Raw genomic sequence first — 8,512 nt, forward strand, 5'->3', positions numbered from 1 at the left:
AAAATTGAATAACAGACTAATGATAATTACAGTTCAATGTACTGCTGGACTGTACCAGAACTGAGTTTAAAATTATTATTCTCTAGCAATTTATTGTCCTTAGTAAACTGTCAAGGACTCAGATATAAAATAAAATCATATGCAAGATATCTACTTTAAAAACTCAGGCATGTGCCCCATCCAAGTTGAAATCATCTTGAATTTACCTAATCTTAACTAATTTGATGTGTTTTGCCAGGGTCATATGGAGGAAGTCTAAAAATAAAATTTTTTAAAGGGGGGGGAAACAGTAAAGAAAAAAGTCTGGTCAAGTTCCTTGCCTTGGATGCAAAGTTGACATGCTTCTTACTGAAATAATAATTAGAGATTTAAGTATTTATGTGTTCCTTGTTTTTTTTTCAATAACAAATAGTTCATAGATGTTGATAAAGCATCAGACTAGAGAGGCTGTAAAATCTATCTTCCATCTTAACCATTTAGTGAGTCCATCTTGGCTGGAATGGAGCAAACTGAGGTTTAAATCCCTTTTCTGAGGCAGAAAGAGCTAAAACCTGATTCTCTCTCACCTTGACACCTTATCTCCATCAAAAAATTTTCTTTTGGGTAGTTTAATAGGAAAGCTCCTGAAGAACTCTCACTTCACCTAATTTCCCAGCTGGACTTGAACGGTGAAGTTATTCAAGGAGTGAATTATATTCCTGAGATGGAGAAATATGAATTATTTAGTGTGCACAAATGAAAAGTCATGTAAACTGAGGATGCTGAAGAACCATTGCCTTTAGCACTTCCAAGTCCTCAATAAGGATCTGGTCATGGCAAACCTTAGCAAAAATGCAAGAGATAAGAGTATTTGCATCTAAGGGAAAATGGGGACTACTGAACTTCAAGCTGTAGCTGCTGCCTGGAAAACCCCTGCTCTGGCAATTGTTGGATGAGGACTATGCCAATGGTGTGCTGGGTTTCTACTTAGTAAGGCATGTAAGTCAGTCAGTCTGGTCATCAGCTGAACTTGGAGGCAGAGCTAAAAGTTCATTAGAAAAGCGAAAGAACTGTTTCCTTGTAAATGATACAAACACTCCACTGCCTTACCACAGCACTAAACCTATTCTGCCTGCTCAAAATGATGTGAAAAATAATAATGAAACCTGAACTTTGACTGGGCCAATGCACTCTAATTCTGTGGCCTTCCAAGCCCACCCTCACCATAAGATGGGTGTTTGGGGTCAGAAGTCCTAATGGACACACCCAGAGTAGGATTCTGGGCAGGTGTATTTGTGACTAGAGTGGACAAACACTTGAAAACAAATAGGCAGTTTCCTGGATACTCAGAGAAAAAGGGGAGTTGTGCGTTATGGGTGTAGTAGTTTACACTTGTGACAGAATCCACAAGTGTAAGCCCAAGATTGTTTGCAGAGCTGCTGTTTGGGAACAAACAGGGTTACATGGCACTGACCTAGACTAAGTTTGAAGTAGAACTAGCTAATAAGTGTGTAAAAGGTTTCCAGATCATCAGCAGCATCTCAGGTATTGTGCACCTTTATTTACACCATTTCTTGCACGATAGAGCTATTCCTTATCTGCTGCAGGTGTAAACTACATCATCTTCTCACCCACACCAAAAGACTTTAAATGTGTGCATTTTACGCTAATTTCCTCTCCAACAAAGTGCATTCTATGTGCTCAGTAGCCGCCTGTTTCATCAGGTGCTAAAAATTTTAATTTTCTCTTGCCTTGCTGGCCAACATTCACCCTCCTTAAGTATGCATGAGTATGTGCTGTCACTACTTTCGTGCAATTTATTGCAGACAGTGGAATCTGGAAAATGTATCTGTGTCTCCCCTTACTTGCAGTGTCTCCTGTGGGCTGCTCCTACAAGGTAATTTATTGTCACATCTCACTTCACCCCACAGAAAGAGCTGAAGGGCCCAAACACAAGAAACCAAAAAATGCAAGATGGTCCACAATTGTGAATTGTAATTTGTCAGGGCACACATGGAAATCCTGAAATATTAATAAAATTAGCCTTTTCAATTTGATGAAGCTGAACACAATGCATCAGAAGAAGCAATCAAAATTTGCTTTAGTTTCCTGGATACGAAAAAACAGTAGTTTTGTTGGTGACCTGTGTGTGAGATACTCCCCAAGGAAAAGGGGAATTGCTGGAATTAGAGATCAGTTATAGGAGGTGAAAGAGGAAGATTAATGTTAAAGCTATGAAACAAAGTAGAGTGACTTCAAGCCAGATGTGAAATTTTGCAGTATTAAAAATTGAAAAAAAAAAGTGGGTGTATATTTACTTGTAACTAAAAAGCAGGTGTTTCCAAGTGTCCCTCCTTCAAAGCCCTCCCGCCTGATTCCTATGATAGTTGATCACACAGGTGGAGAGATTCTCACAGACACAGCAAATTGCTCAAAAGCACTTGCACAAATAATGTTGGTCCAGAGAGGACCAAGGACAGATGTAAGTAAATAACAGTTCTTGGCACACAAGCAGAGCCTGAAGTTGCACAGATGGCTACATTATAGCCCACAAGCACATGGAAATAATATCAAAGTTCTTCAGTTTGTTTTATGTGTTAGTAGATTAGAAAATGTTATTCAAATTACATTTGGAGGAAGCACAGACACAACATGAATCAGTTATAAAATTGCATTTTGGCAAGTTCGTATTAATTTAGATATGTTACTTTTGGTAGAGTTAGGAGAATAATTGAACCCTTAAGGTATTGTAGCCTAAGCAGACACATAGGTTTAAAAATTATTATCTAGACAAGCCAGGTGGTAGCACTGAGATGCACCAGAGACTGCTGCTGTCAGTCCTCAAAATGAAGACACAGGAGCTCTGTGGTGAAAAAGAGCTTCAGAACAATGAGCTGGAGGTGAGGCAGGAGAGGCAATACCTGCTTCTTTCTAGTGAAATGCTAGTTACTTATTGGTAACTATTAAATGCAAGCATCACAGTTAGGGGAGGGGTTTGGTGGTGGGGTTTTATTGTTTCTTTTGTAAATAACCCTTTGCTTCACTAGATAGTTGTTTTTCTACTTAGTGCAACTGGTTTTTATGGTTTGTGAAACCTTTGTCACTCCTACTCTGTCTGATGGAGTATCATGTTCCTGGAGGCTGCCTCTCACCATGGCAGTGGTAGCAGAGGTGAGCTCTATGTTGGCTGGTGGACAAGAAGTGGAGGAACAACTCCTGAATTAATTTCAGTGCATACCTATAATGTTCTTTTTCCTTTTTGCGTGTGGCTGAACCATCTTTTGGGATGCCAACAGGAAAAACAACTCCAGACAGTGTCTTGGATGACCTTGCTATTCTCATATTCCTTTGCAATAACAGCAAGCCAGCCACAGCAACACTGCCAGATGCCCCCACAGGGATATGGGCTGAGATTTGAGCCAGTTGCAGAGCAAGGAGCATCTCTGGTTGTTGCACACTTACCTTCAGTTTAGCTATGAGATCCTGAGGATCTCAGGTGTTAGAAGGACCATAGCAGGTTTGTAGGAGTCAATGCAAAGTTCCCGGCTGGTTGGAAAGTTCTCTCTTGGGCATTGTTATCTGTTCAGCAAAGTTGCCCCTGTGGTTTCACCTCTGTGTGTCATTCTTCACTTGCTCAGAAATGAGGCCTCTTAGCAGTTGTTAAATATTCTCAGAACAAGGCCCTAAGCCAATGTCCATTCAATAATAATAATAATTTAAAAATTGTCTCTGACAGCAAGCAAAATGCATGAGTAGCCCCCTTCCAGTGAATTTAGGTTCTGTACGTGTGATTTTTCTTCATGCTTGTTTTGTATCTCTAGTGTTTGTATGACTTTCACAGGACCTATGAAGTGATTTTTGTCTACTGTTTTAAACCAGACTTTGTATATAAGTTGCATTTCTTCATTGTAACAGGAAATATTTTTTTAAATTTTTAATAACTGTCAAAATAGCAGGACATCAATTAACTCATGTTTACCCCATAGGGGATGATTCCTACTTGATGTTTACTACCAGCTGATGCTAATGAATGTGCTTTGTTCTTGTCTCACTGTACAGTGGAACAACTGACATCTTGCTACCTCAAAATCAGCTTTTTGGACACAACTGGGAGTGGAAGCCAAGAAAACTCTTCATGAAATAGTTATCTGTGACGATGCAGACAAATAGCTCCTAGCAGGGATGAATTGCCATTAGGCAGCAAAACGGGAGTTTTACAATTCATGAAGATTTCCTTTGCATTTTTTTCTTTAGGAGGTATCCAAGGCAGCCTAACAAGCATTGCAGAAGGAAAAAATAAAACCAGGTAATTCTAGAAGTTGAGGTTTTTATTCACACTGAGAGAGAAATTCTGGTGTGTTAAAGGCATGCATTACTCTGCTGTACATGACCCCTGGGAGAAGAGCTGGGTGCATGCTGAATGGATTGTGCATAAAAAGCTGAAGCTGTTTAACTAAAATTAATAATGCATATAGAAAAATTGACTGGAAAACTGGCCAGAGAGTAAGCAAACTGCTGACCTACATGCACATCTGACATGAAGTGGTATTTGGTTGGTCTCTTATATTTGAATGAAGAGCAAAACATTTTGCAAACAAATAAAACTGAACTGAAAGTCCAAACTTTCATTTTATACTCTTTACCTCTCTGTCTCCGATGCTGTAATAAAATGGCTACAGCCTCTACTCTCACGTAATCCTTTCCGAAACTTAAAACCATTAGGTTTTATCTTTCTATACTTTCCTTTTGAGAATAGGCATCTTTTTCTGCCAGCAATCCTCAGTTTAGCTCAACATCTATTTCAGTATTGATTGATCCTGCAGTCATCTATTCCAGGTGAGAAAAGCATTGTGGTGAACCATGGTGGCTGTACTGGGGTTGCAGCATCCCTGTGCTCAGAGGCAGGAGGAACAGGAGGGGAGGGATGCAGGAGCAGGTGGGATCACAGACAGGTTCTCCACTTTGCCAAGAAGGGCTTGGTGGTATTGGAAAAGAGGCCATGACTTGTATAAGGGATGTAAACCTTTAGTGGCTGGAGTTCAAAATCCACACCGCTTTCCATGAAGGTATTTTGTCTTGGCAACAGTGAAATACCTTTACTTTGACCCCTCACCAAGTCCTGTATTTAGCATTAGCAGTATTGTAAGGCATCAGTATTAAAGCATGCCCTAATAATAGAGGTTGCTAGTAATAGTGACAGAAGTATCAAAGGAGGATCTGGGTGTAATTAATGCTCCACTTTTGTTTTCTGAACTAGTACATCCTGCTCATTAGAGAGCTGATGTTCAAGAGCCACTGTGTGAGCTCAGAAGTAGGAGTGAGGAAGGATTGCAGAGCTGCTGTGTTGTGGGCAGGATGTATTGCTTGGAGAAATGTGCTGCAGGAGTCTGTCAGCCGGAGATGATGGGGGAAATGAAGATGAGAGTGCCTTCTGGGAAAGTAAATCTGGGAAGGAAAATAAACCTGTCAAAGAGAAAAAAATCATCTAGCAATTGGTGGTGCTGGGGAAGTAACCTAGAGACTGAGAAGCATGCAGGAGAAAAATCGCATGGTGCCATGCAGCTGAAAGAGATAAGAGAAAGACAGACAGAGGGGGGAAAGGCCCCGGGAACTAGGAAAAAGGGAAAGAAGATAAAAACTTCCAAGATTTATGGACATTATGCACCTGAAATCATTGGTTTGCCATTTGTCTACTACATCTGGAAAACAGTTTGATTTTACAGAGTACTTGTAGTAGGATAGGATTTTTATCCTCAACCCCTGTAAACTACTGCTCAAATGAAAAGATCTCATAGGCTATTTTTATTTTGGTATGTTTATTCCACCCATATTTATTGCTGAAGATGCCTTTTCAAGTGACATCAGCATCTGAATTAAAGATACTGTGAGGATGCCATGAGTCTTTAACAACTAATGGGCAACATTTGGACCCAGGAATGATTTCTGCAATACACAGATCAGGAAAAATGGCATTAAGATGCAGAAGGGCTGAAATTTCCTGTGCTAGGAGACCAGGGCAGAAGAATATAAAATGACTGGATCGTTATATTGCATTTCAAAAGCTTAATTCCTAATTCTTGCTGGAATTTGGCATAAGGTTTATGGCTTAGGGAGCTTGATCAAAAGAAATACTGTGTTGATATAACAAGAAAATAGGTGCAGAGGGGGCAATGGAGGGGATGAGTGACGCACACGCAGATGGGCCTTGGGGGATTGGCACATTTCAACCCATCCCTGATTGTCTCCCAGCCACCACTCCATCAGGAGATCCATCAGGATCTTCCCCTGCCTTCCTCATTTCATCACCTCCAAATTGTACTCCCTGAGAGTTAAGAGAAGGGAATCAATCAGAAACTCTGCTCCTTTCAGCTGCAGCTACTGGAGGCTGTTGGGGGTTGAGGTCTGATTAAGGCATTGTTGAAAATAGCTTTTGGCTTTCATCTGAAACCACTATCCTCAGACTCAATCAGTGAGAGCAGGTGAAATGTGCATATCCTGTTATGTCACTCAGGTGACATAACAGGTACTGGAGAAGCTGCATTTACAAAAAGGAATTTGCTTTTGAAAGAGCTGTGGCATGGGCTGTCCTGCAATACATCATATAGACAGCAACAGTGACATCAAGTGTATTATTAAAATGTGGAGAGTTTTCTTAGTTAAACAACCATTTTTAAACTATTGTCTATAATTGATCCAGGCTTTCAAATGGTATAAAATATTTCACAAGTATGTTTTCTGCTGTTACTGTTCCACATAAATTAGAAAACAATTAAGTTTGTTCCTTAGTTTCAACACACAGGACAGTTTTGTAGAGGGTCTTAACATGTATCTGTAAGTGAAGTAAAATTTTCATTTTATTGCTATGAATTAAATCCCATAATTTAATTTGTTTGGCATTTGCAAAAGGTCAGATCAATGTCAGTAGTCTCAGCACTGTTCCAGGAGCAGTGCTACTTTATTAACTAGGCAGGCAAAACGTTGTTTCTATGGATTGTGCATAAATGGTGTTTAGAATTCTTTTTTTTTTTTAATTTCCTGTCTGTGGACAAGCTGGGTGGAAAAAAAATAATAGCCAAAGTTGTGTCCTAAGTTGTTAGGGTAAACCATTTCAGGCAATAACTGAGTGCAGAACATGGATCTGGGTCCTGGAACACACAGTGTATTTCTAATTTAAAATCATTCTGTAAAGAGATCAGATTTTCCTGATTAAAAACCTTGAGAGGGCTTATATTTAATATCCACATCTACATTCCATGCTGTGCTCGAATTTAATCTCTGTCTAATAACAAGGGTTTATAATGATATTGATTCAGGTAGAAGATAGAAACATCTCCAACAGGATATTTTCACAAACCAAAATAAGGAATGTAACTTCTCCATCTGAGTTCCATAGAGCAAAGGACAGGACCTGAACACCCACACCCACCTGTGTGCTGCACAGGAAAGAGGCTGGATTCCCTGTGCAACAAAGCACCAATAATTACATCGTTCAAAGCTGCTCTACTCCATGTTGAATCTGTTTACAAGTACATGTAGTTGGAGAAAATAGCTGCTACAAAGTTTAGAAAAGCTGTTTTCTGACCAAGCCTTTCAGCCTTTGCTCATTGTATCCGCCCATTCTGCACCCAATTTCCATGTTGGCAGTGCCGTGCCTGAAGCGGCTGTGAACGTATTTGTGAACTGTGACTGCCGTGGGCACCAGCCTGTGTCTTCAGTCCTGCATCTTCTCTAAAATACCTCTTTTTGCTTTATCCCAGGCATTTATCCCTGTGCTTCCCACTGGAAATTTCCACACGAGCCTTTGTGGCTCATCTTAGATCCCACCACTTGCATATGTGGGTGTTTTCAGCTGCACAGAAGAAAGTCACTTCTTTGTCCTTGTTCTATGGGGTTTATACTAGTGAAAAATACATTCATTTATGTTAAATTATGCTAGTGCCAGAATGAAGACAGCATTCCACCCACAAAGCCAATGGTATTTATTTTAATTTTATTTTTTAAAAAAGAAATTATTTTATTTAAAAGCATTAATTTCACATGGACAAGCCCATTCTCACCACCTCAGAGTTCCTGTGAGAGTGACACCAAAATTATCTCAACATGTATTAGCTCAGCTAAAATAATGTGAAAAGATACTATAAATATAACAGAAATATTTTTGCTTATGAGGCATATCTAGTGAAGTGGAGATTGCATTACATATATTCATGTTTGAGGACAATCTATTTGCATCTTGGGGATATCTTGAGATACTCAGAACTGCATCAGAAAACTGAGCAAAGCTGTTGATGTAGAGGACGCAAATTTTTGCAGTGGAATTTATTACAAATAGAGCAACTTCTAAGGCTTTTCATAAAGTCCTTTATCCTCAGAGCTCTCTTCCTCCTTTGTACTTTTGAAGGGAAGGTGATTTAACACTCATACAGTGATAGCATCAATTTCCCATAAAATTCTTGCTGTGTTTACTGCCAGCTGAAGTGTTTCATTAACTCAGGACTAAATGGCGCTCAGCTGATGCCACAGTCACGTTCCA

This window comes from Lonchura striata, chromosome 4 (genome assembly GCF_046129695.1).
Source record: "Lonchura striata isolate bLonStr1 chromosome 4, bLonStr1.mat, whole genome shotgun sequence".
NCBI classification, from domain to species: Eukaryota; Metazoa; Chordata; class Aves; order Passeriformes; family Estrildidae; genus Lonchura; species Lonchura striata.